Source organism: Homalodisca vitripennis, chromosome 8, assembly GCF_021130785.1.
Source record: "Homalodisca vitripennis isolate AUS2020 chromosome 8, UT_GWSS_2.1, whole genome shotgun sequence".
NCBI lineage: Eukaryota > Metazoa > Arthropoda > Insecta > Hemiptera > Cicadellidae > Homalodisca > Homalodisca vitripennis.
In genome coordinates this window covers 79,716,238-79,727,929 of record NC_060214.1, presented here as the reverse complement: position 1 = coordinate 79,727,929, position 11,692 = coordinate 79,716,238, and positions in this window count along the sequence as shown.

Below are 11,692 nucleotides of genomic sequence, written 5' to 3'. Positions count from 1 at the left end.
GGTTAAAATGTAGTGGTAGAAGCTTATTTAACAAATTAACCACCACTAGTTCGGTTTTTATCTCCGTAAAAGGTTAAAACAACCGATGCCACTAATTACGGTTTCGGAAATAGTTATTTATTAATTAACTAAGGCATAGCATTTAATTAAACTAATAAGTTCAGTTACTTAGAATAAATTGTAAAACGTATTTCACAATCTTGAAAATAGATACTCCGTTCACATTTACCAATTAGAGCTGAAAATCTTGTGTTCAGTATTACCTCATATGCCATATTCAGAGTCTCACGTGAAATATACTTTTATTCAACTAATCCTGTATTCCAGCATCAGCCTTAACTATACGAGACATTGAAGTCAAGAACAAGCATTAGTATGTAATATATGTATAATAGGTACTCATCAACAATATTGTAGAGGTATATCTAGGATAACATTACCCTTGGCCAAACGTCACAAACACTCAAGCTTTTATCTCTGCTCACATTCTAACATTCTAAGTGAATGTACGTTACAGACAATAATTTGTCTGTTATTATTATATAAAGAATTATTTTACCCCTATATATACAGGGTGCTGAAGTCTTAAAACCATTTATTATCTTCTGTACTCGTAAAATTACATAAATAAACCTTTGTACAGTGAAATATACAGTGAAATGGTGCATTAAGTTGAAATTTTTAATGCAATCAGTAGTCAGTAGCTCTTCGCCACCTCAGGAGGATGGCCCATGATAGGTCGGTAAAACTTTAAAGCACAGGTCATCTTATATGCAAGCTCAAGAATGGCCTAATTTTCATAATTACATGAAAGGTGGTGCCTGTAATAAAAATAATGCTTTAAAATGGTGTACAGAAATCCAAATATTACGGCACGAAGCTGAAGGCGCATTAGTATTGGAGTTAAAACCTGTTTAAGGGAAGTGCCACAACGATACGGGATGCGATAGCTGTCAATAGAGAGCACCGTAGATGCTATTGTGTGGTCGATGTAGTTGGCTACAGTTAATATCTTCTTGCAGAGTTAATATCTAGGAAACATGTTCAGAGTAACTATACATACAATGCACGAGTACACCACCCCTTTTTACCCATAAGATGCTTCACTGAGGCGATGAGATTTAAAGTTAATGATTATTTCTTTGCTTGTAAGACATTTATTCTTACAAGATATATATCTTTAAATATATATCTATTATTTAATGTAACAAGCAATTCGAGGATTAGAGATTGTTTATGCTCTAGAAGTAACACTAACTGGAAAGATATAATTGAGCACAACCCATTACCCTTGTAATGAGATTTCGAAACCAATTCACGTAAAATATACGGTTTGTGCCGACAAGTGCTAACGTACATCTGGGTTATAAGTGTAATTGTACAACTGCCCGAGGCGAGGAAAAACGTTTAACCGCAATTATCATTTATCTCGCTGGCCAAGTTTGGCAATGTATTTCTCGAACATTTACCACTATCTTCGATAATAGGCATAAACGATTTATAAAATGTAACGTGGCAATTACGTACTTTTTAAGTTAATGTAAAAGTAAATTTGTGTTATGTTGACTAAATAATATTGTTTTACAGTAGAAAAAGTTTATGTTTTGTTCTTTTTTATTTTCTTATTATTAATTAACCACTTCCAACATATGTAATCCTTATATGAACTCTACCTTAATGATTAATCATGAACATTCTACCGCTTTGTTTATTGTCTTTATAAGCTAAACAATGAATCCTTTAAGAATACACATTATAAAAATCGCGCCGTTACACGACGGACTGTATTATCTTCATTGTAAAATTAAAAGCTCTTACACTCTCATCGAACATTTTTTTTCTGTCCTACATCCAAGAATTTTAAATTGGACTCACGTATACCTTATGACTTTAATAGATTAAATAAAAATGTTCATAAATAAATACTATCAAGGTTGCAACCCATGGAAAAGTTAGATTTTGTTTGTTACCTTCTTCATTTCCCTGACAGATTGAATTTAACAGAAACGTGACTTACAGTCTAACATTGCTATTACTAATAAGGGTTTAAATGGGGCTTTATACCCTATATGCAAGAGCTATATTTTCTTTTATACAACATCTAAATAATCTAGAAAGAACGAAATTGGAGACAGCAATTAAACTCGAATACAGAACAAATATTGGTGTTACTACCCATAGACATTGAAACGGAAGGCAATCGTAAAATAAAACACAAATCCAAATTGTTGGAATTGCATTAAATGCGGCTTATTAATCTTAGAGACAAGCATTTATGATAGAGTAGTTATTATAGAACCCAATAATAATGTTTAATCAGAATTAGGGATAAGTAACGGATACATATTCTATTAGTATTTATTGTTAAGAGGTTATCTAGATAATACAAAATTAGACTGGCTATTACTTCAGGTATTGCTAGTGAAGAGTTTTTAGTTTAAATAAAAAATCGACTTCAGGTAATTTAAATATCATTCCGCTATATGGCACTTTCACTGCCGTTGTAGGGTTTTCATAGTTTACGTAATCAATAAATGATTATTCATGCAAAGTTATGAAAAGGTTTCTTTGGTTAAAAAGTCAGTATTTCGAGCCATAGGAATCACTTCTGAAACCAATTTATTTTAACTTCTCTCTCGTCTAGGGTATTTCTAGTTCCGGTTGTATTTGGAGGGCATGATACACATGCATATGAATTTCACTTTTATTTTTGGACAACGGCGAATTAGAAAAATGTAGTTCTTCTAGGAGCAAATCTTATTCTATGTTCCATTTTGTTTGAAATCTTTGAATGTGAAGATCATAAAATACCTGTTTAGAGCACCCATATTTCAAATGTTGTTGTTCTAGAGCATCGAGAGATTGAAAAAAATATAGTTTTCCCAGAGGATACCTCATTTCAGGATTAGTAGTAGTTGATTTATTAGGACAATACTTTAATTTTCCTTTGACGGTATACGGAAAATGTTTTCACACTTCATGTTTGTGTGAGAGCGTGAAGTTTAAAAAACAAAGTAAACAACAACACAATAACAACGGTTATTATAGGTGTTGCACCCCTTGTTTAAGCGCTATGCGTAGTAGATTTGGATGAAAAAGATGTTGAGAGCATGAGGCACGTTTGTAAAAATTTTATATATATATATATATATATATATATATATATATATATATATATATATATATGTAGAAAAAGGCCAAAATATTAATATTAATTGACTATATTTCGCATTACGCTTCTTCAGGTCAAAACAACATAACAAAACACATAAAATAATTAAAAACATACATGTAAACAGATAAATAAATTAATAAGCATAATATTCTTGAAATGATAAACATATGTTCAAACTGTGGGTGTAAAGATGTGATGAGTGTTATATATATATTATATAAGTGCTACTGAACTTTTAACTTTCATCTTAAAGAATATTCTATGGAAACTATGGTTATTGGTTATCATAGGTCTTTATAACAAAGCTAGTCTCAAATTTTAACACCACAAATAATGCTTTTTAACCTTAAATTCTACTTTTTTGAAGTGAATTTAGGTAACTTTATATTCATCAGAGATGATTAGATGTTTTCAGGAGGGTTTATCAAGCCATTTAACTAGGAAATTTTTATTGCATCACTATTATTTAATTATAAATGACGTGCATTTGCGGTATGAGATTGCTATTTTATGGATAAAATGCTCCTAAAGATTTTGAACTTGAATTATGGGTATTCCTTAGATTAAGGAAATGCTTAATGATTTAGAGGCTAAATGCTGAAGGTAATTCCATCTGAATGCCTTTCAGTCGACCCTGTTTGTCTATATCATATGACTCTTGATGTCTGGTCTTAGAGACTTAAAAACTTCGTCTCCATATGGTCCATTATAAGAAGAACAATATAAATTTTATTCAAAACGCAGTCTGTCTGACTGTGTGACTGCGTGTCTAACTAACAACTTGTGCGGCAATGCTTGATAGTAGAGTTTATACGTGTGGAAATTTCGTCTAAGTTAAAACTTAATTACTTTGAGTTAACAAGTTCAGACCATCTGACTGTCTGTCTGTCCATCCATTTCACGTACATGTAGTAGCAGTAGACTTTAGTGACTTAAAATTTTGTAAATGTGTTCCTTTTGTCCAAGGAAGAAACCTATCAATGTTGTGGTCAAAACATGGACTGAAAAATCCGTCTGAAATTTGTATGGCAGTCTACGTATGGTGTTATATTTCTAGATGGAAACACCTTAGAAGTACAGGGATACACCCATTTTCTATCTTTCCAGCCCATATTTATCTGTTACGTTGCATTTTTTTGGTTTAAAATGTTTAAAACGACACCGGCACCAAAAATCTAGTTATTAACACGTCATATACATTATTTTATTTATCAGAGTACAATAGCTATACACTCCAAAGACTGTGAGTATCTAATATGCCATGCATGCTAATTATTGCCTTCAGCAACATACGTGACTGTGATAGTGGCAACCCTTGATGATGTCTTTGACTTTGAGACGTTCCTCTGAATATATTACCCTAGCGACATTATACTACTTTCTCACCACAATGAAAGCTCCAAAGCTTAAATTATAACTCGTTTTACATATAAGGAACTGCCCTAGAGGACAATGAACTGTCTTTATAAACAAAAATATGTATAATGAATATTCTTTTTAACTACCTTTATAAGTCATTATTAGATATAATAATATAAATGTTGTGCTTAATTACAAACTAAATAATATGAGCACCAATATCACGGTATAAATCCTAAAAATAGCTGTTATGTTATATTACAAACTACAACGTGCAGTGTAATAAAAACCGATAAAAATACGAAACAGAGTATGAGTTCCAAATAAATAATAACATTTTAAATCAAACCTACTATAAATAGTGGTGGTATTATAAATACACTAAAACGTTTCTACATTGTAACTGAAGCTTTTCAAAATTGTAATTAAAACATCTATTTGGTAATACTAAAAAAAGATTTTTTTAACATATGAAATATACACTTAATTTAACTATATGTACTTAATAGTGTATATTTGGTATATTTTTAAGTTAGGTATTACAAATTTTAAATTTTCACATTCCATTTTAAAATTAATTATTTAATTAAATTGCAAAAGCTTTATATTTTTAACAAATTCTAATTAAAAATCAGACTAATTTTGACAAAATTGATATTTGAATGAATTTACTATTTAACTATCTTGAGGTATAGCTGACCTTGCATTTTTTTATTCAACAGACAGCATAGGAATATGCCATTCAGATTATTGTGAGGTTGTATGTGTAATTCCTAGTCTGTAACACGTTTAATTGTCAAGATACCCTGCAGAAAGGTAGACGGGCAGGTAATCGTACAGCAAACGAATTAACTCCAAAAATTATGTTCAGTGACATTTACAAGGTTAAAAATTTACAATCATAGAACTCAGTGTCGCTTGTGTAGAAGAGCGTCGTGCGAAATTTCAGATCTGTAGGTCATTTCGTTTTCGAGATATCTTGCGAACATACTTAAATGGAGGTAGCCAGACAAACATAAGTGATATCGTTGAGGATCAGTCAATATCTATCTCAGCGTATTAATACATACATACCGAAAACATACATACTCTAACAGTAGTATGCTGAGTACACATAAATAAATACTGAACACTGGAGTATGATGCGTGTGAACAGGAATTATATCTATTTTCTTTAACTTACTTGAATTGACATATTATTTCCGTTAGACAAGAGAAACTCAAGTTTAACAAAATAAAATATACAACGTCTACAAAATTTAAATAAAATTGGTGATTTTAAAAACATTTGTTAAAAAAAAACTATAATTAACAATCAGGCAAATAAATTTTATACATTAAACTACTCAGAAGCTTTTTTGATTTAAAATATTGCTGAAATAAATATTCAGTTTTACAGAGTTTAGATTTTCTGTGGATGATTTTACAACACTTCTAATGCTCAAAAAGTTATAAAAATGAAGCCGATTGAAATCGTAAACATTACACTAAATTAAATTAACCTTAGGTAATAGTTGGCAGAACTGAGAGATCACAGAAATTGCAATCCAAATTCCAAATGTCGTGTCACGAAAACTACGTTTCCCTTATAATACATTTTGTAAGTAATTCCAATATTTTTTTTCAACTGGTTTATAGACAAGAACGTTGGTTGGTATGGGTGAAATTAATAAATCTATGATAGCGTCCGACTATTTATAAAGCACTGATAAACCAAATTAATTACGATATATTAAAGTAAACATGGATATACATCTTAGAAACTGGACTAGTATTTATATAGTGCGTTTAGTACAAATTTAGTTTATAATGAGATGAATAAGAAGAACATTGAATGAATTAATTATTACTAATGTTTAGGTCATTATTTATGTAGAATTCTGTACTAATGGGTCATTTTTAACTGGAAAAAAAGGTATAATCCGAATAAAGTCAAAGTTGATTTTAAGCTTTGATAATGTAAGCGATATTTGACAGGTTTGTTGACTTGAAACCGAACATCAGTGTTTACAGCCAGATTAAAGGTCACTTTACATTGACTAATAAACGAGTTACGTTGTACAATCAGCATTGTGGTTCATACCGTGTAAACGGTTTGGCGTTTCGTGATATTTATGATTATTGACTAGTTTCTGACATTTGCCATCCTTTTAGGTTATAAACATTATACACTACAATTCTAGGTAAAAAACTACTTTATCCCACATTCTAAATCGTTAGAAAACGCACAATGATATTAAGAATTAATTAGTATATGCTTGAGATAGTCGCCAACAATCTGAACTTGAGAAAAGAGTAAAAAAATGTGTCAAAAAACTGGACTTTTCATTTATTAATTTTCTATTCATAAGGGGTCTATTTTTCCATCTTTCAGTCTCCTTTCAAGTATTTCATACACTTCTAAGTAAAAATTCCAAAACAATTTAATTATATAATATTCAAATTTGGAAGCCTATATTGTTTAAAGGTAAATGCGAAGATATATTCTTACTTAACGGAAAATATTTACAGCTTGTTTTAGTTAGTTTTCGTTTGTGGTAGTTCCAGTTATTATATATTAATAGTATTTTAAAGTTTTTATGTTTAATTATAAACAGAAGGCAAACATGGCGCATTAAAAAATTATATATAGCTTTTCTACTATCTACGTATTTTAAATCTGATATTTTTCCTTAATTTAATTTTTATATAGCTTACGGTTTTAAGAATCTAATATATAGTATAAAAAACTACTCAAATTACTTAAGTATACTTTGAAAAGTATACAGTTAAGAGAATTAACATTTAACATATTGCTATATATTTAAAGATAACATTTAGAATATAAATAAATTTTTATTATATTTCAGAAAAAAACTAACAACAATAACAAAGAAATAACAAGAAAAAATAACAAGAATGGAGTACTCCACATAGATATCGTGAATCTTGCTTCCCTGAAATTATATGCAAACTTTCAAATCCATAGATTTTATCAATCTCGAGATTGATAAATGCTATGAATTTATCAATCTCGACAAAAAAACAAGAAAAAATTCAATGTTTTATATTATCCTGACAAAAGAAAAAAATGTCAACTTTTTACATCGAACCAAAGCCTGTAAACGGATATGAACTGCCATTGAACTCATTCTTGTAATTTTACAAAAGACACTTTATTTTAAATACGTCTATAATTAAAATGTTTCCCGAGATATCTTGTAACATCAGGTATTATAGTTTATTATAATTAAGATTGCAAATTTTGATTAAAATTATATTTTCCTCGAGTAACAGGTTTCGCTAAAACTCATCCAATAAGATATACACAGAATTAGGCATAATATTCAGGATGAAACTTTAAAATTATAACTTTATATCTTTTAGGTTATTAATATACGAGTACATTATTTATTTTCTCAACACAATAAAGCGAATCATAGAGTAGGATTTTGTCATAAACCATGTTTTATATGTATTTTCTTTTCTTTATAAATTAGAAAGAATTTACTGCAAGTATTACGAAAATTAGTGAAATATATTAGTTTTATATTGCAATCTATCTCGATGAAGCGATATAAACGATGAAGTGGTGATGTATTCCAAGCACAATCCGGATTAGCTGGTAACGTGGTCAATTCGTACATTTATATCTATTTTGTTTATGCATTCAAATTCTTCTCATTTTTATAAATAAATAGCATATCATGGAACAAATTCGAGTAGCAACTGTTTCATATGATTATTCGATAAGCCAGCTGTCACTGTATCACACTTTTCAACGTTTCTGTCAATATCATGATGATACGGACTACAGTATCCTCTCCAGTGAACGGAAACGAGATTGAATGTGTTTTGATATTGAATAATATCAAACTTCTGGGGCTGAATTAGGTCATGAAAATTTATACCATTCATTCAAGTACAAAATCAAGATTCAATGCAAAACAGCGATGCAAATACTTTGATCAATGATATTTGAGTATAACTAGAAATGCAATAATATGTATATTTTAAAATTAACCACATGCTTAATTTAAACATGGACTTTGATAATAATGCTTGTGACTTCGTGGAATTTTTTTGAGATATGGATAGCATTTGTTTTAATATTTCTGTTTCCGTATTGAAGGAATATTGTTGATAGATACTCTCAATCTTTTGGCCGAAATATGATTTGAAAAATATAAATTAATGTAGAAACCGTCTGATTATCTTGCTATAAGAAATAGTAAGTGAAAGCGGTTGTTAAATTCCTATATTTGATAAAATTAAGCTGTTTCACGTAATTTGTTTTATTACTTTTACAAAACAACGGTTATTACATTATTTTTCACTACAAAATAATGTGTTTAATATTTAAAACTATAGTACTAGATAAACGCTTAAATATACGTATCCTAAGTACCATACACAAATGTTTTGCAATGGCGCTGTTGCGTCAGTTAAGCGGCCCACACACGCTGAGATCTGTTGCGATACATATATCGATACCCAGGCCCACTCACACTGATGCAGTGTCACTGAGACTGTGGTGTGGAACGCGCTGGCGAGAGCTGTGCAAAGATGGATATTCCGAAGAAGTTGTGATTGCTTGTGGTGTAGCTGTAGGCGTAGCTATCAAGAAGAGTAGACGTCCTAAAAGTAAGTGGTGCAAAAAATGGCAACTTGATAAGGAACGGTTTTTCTAATAAAGCTTTATTACGAGAACTCGCTTTAAATGAACCTGGTGATTTTAAAAACTATTTACGAATGGACGAGACCAATTTCCTAAATTTTCAACATTTTAAATTTTATTTGTTAAAATAAAAATGTTTAGTCTTTACAGTTAACTTTGTAAACATTTTTTAATGTAAATGCAAAATATTTGTAACAATAAAGAGAGTATTCCGAACTTACTTGATCATCGTTGTTCGTATCTTCACCCAAGCTGGACTTCCCTTGTCTTGGTGTTTCTGAATCTGAGATAAAACTCAGCAACTCGTAACACCACAAATTTAGGACATATAAATCATCTGCAGAACTACCGGTTTTCCTTTGAGAGTCTAATACCTTCTTAAGCTTACGTCGAAAACTGCATCGTAATCCATGAATTGTTTTAAGAGCAAAATCTTTGGTTGCAGTGGGGTACTTCTCTTTACAGAACTCCAACAGCTCTGTGTATGCATCATTCCGCATATGCTTGTTTGCGTAATCATTGCTCTTCGTATTCCACAAACATGGATGTAAATAGTGTATGTTAATAATCTGCTCCAAAAATCCTTTCTCTACGAACACTACGATATTCAGTACAGTACAGCTCTGCGTCGCAAATCTGACTGAAGAGAGGAAGCCGTTGCAATACCGCGCCATTCACGTTGAAACTTGTATCAGTTGCAGTATCAGTTGCGTGGTGTCGCCAAACTCCGCAGTCTGCGGGATACTGAAACATGGCATCGACACCGCCTGATACTGCAACCGCTTCATTGCAACCTCCCCACACACGATGATATCTGTTGCACGAAACTTTGTATCGATACATGTATCGCAACAGATCTCAGCGTGTGTTGGCCGCTTTATATATTGTAGAAGTATATAATAACTACATGTCACCTAATAACTGTCAGTTCCAGTTGTAGTAAACATTTAAGTCATACCTCTTTTTATTCCTGATATAACATACTGACATATATATGACTACATATAAATTTATATATATATATATATATATATATATATATATATATATATATATATATGTATGTATATATATATATACAGAGTGTTAACTAAAGGTGTTCCAATATTGTAGTATTTTGTTCTAGACATGAAAATGAGCAAAAGATCTTCATATGGAGGTATGTCCTAAATCCTTTAGTTTTCCGTCTATCTGTCTGTATGTGATTTTTACTAATCTTCTTATACCAGTGAAGATAAAGTTTTGCAACTTTAAAGTTGTGTTTACCTTTTGAATACCCATTTTAGAAATAAATATGAACAAATTATCTTTACCCGTTTCAAAATGGCAGCCAATCATATATTTTTATGTTAAATTCAGCAAAATCGATACCCTGTATAAAAATCTTACAAGAATAATAAAATTTTGTAAACTTTATTTTAAATCTAACAGTAGTAGTTTCATTAAAATCGAATAAAAAACAACAAACATCGATATTTAACCATAAATTACAATAGATTTTAAATAAAGCAATAAAACAGAAATATTTTCTAGTGACAATCCCATATTTACCTATTGTCTTGAATCTTAACATAGATTCCTTTTGGTTGTGATTGGTATGGAGGCTAATGATATATGATGTATAATCAGTCTATTTATAAGGCTTTAAATTATTTGTTACGTTAATCCGATTTTTTTGTTTATCTCAGTTACCCTAGAAAAATATTTCAAATTAAACTTATTACTCTTTTTGTAGATATTTCTATATATAACTATGCAAACTAGAAACCCCTAAAATAATCGTCTCCTTAAATAAAAATTAAAAATATTGAAAATAAATTAGTGTTGAACTAGCTACACATTAAACTAAATTTCAAAACAGAGTAAGACGTGCGTAAAACCTGAATTTTCACGTATTAATTTGCTATTAGAGCTTGGTTATTATTTCATTTTTTCACACCATTATGAGTAATTTATAAATTGCTAAGTGAAAAATTTAAGTTTCAACGTTTTTGTTTGTGCGTAGTGTCCCAAGAATCTTCTATTATTTAAAGTATGGTAATCGTATAATTTCGTCAAAAACATGCCAGTAAATAGTAATATCCAGATCATAGTTTACCTAATAAGTTTTGCAAGGTTACAATAATTTATTTTTAAAGTACAGAATTGATTGTGTTCAATAAATGACATACGATACAATCTGTTGCTATGACAAACAAAATGTTTGACACGTTTCCAACAAATGATATTATACCTAATATTATTACAGAGTTGTTTTATATTTAAAGGGATTAATAATGAAATACATTATCTTGAATTGGCTTCACAAAAGGTATTTAGTTTTTATAGTAATATTACGAATAATAGATGCAGAAGTAGACCTAAACATAAATTTAATGTTTGAAATAAATATCCGGTTAAATATTTGTGTTCCATTTACTTCAGTGAACATAATAGCTACAGATGCTAACTATGTAAATAGAGAAACAATTGGACTTAAATTATCTAGGACAAATAGGAAA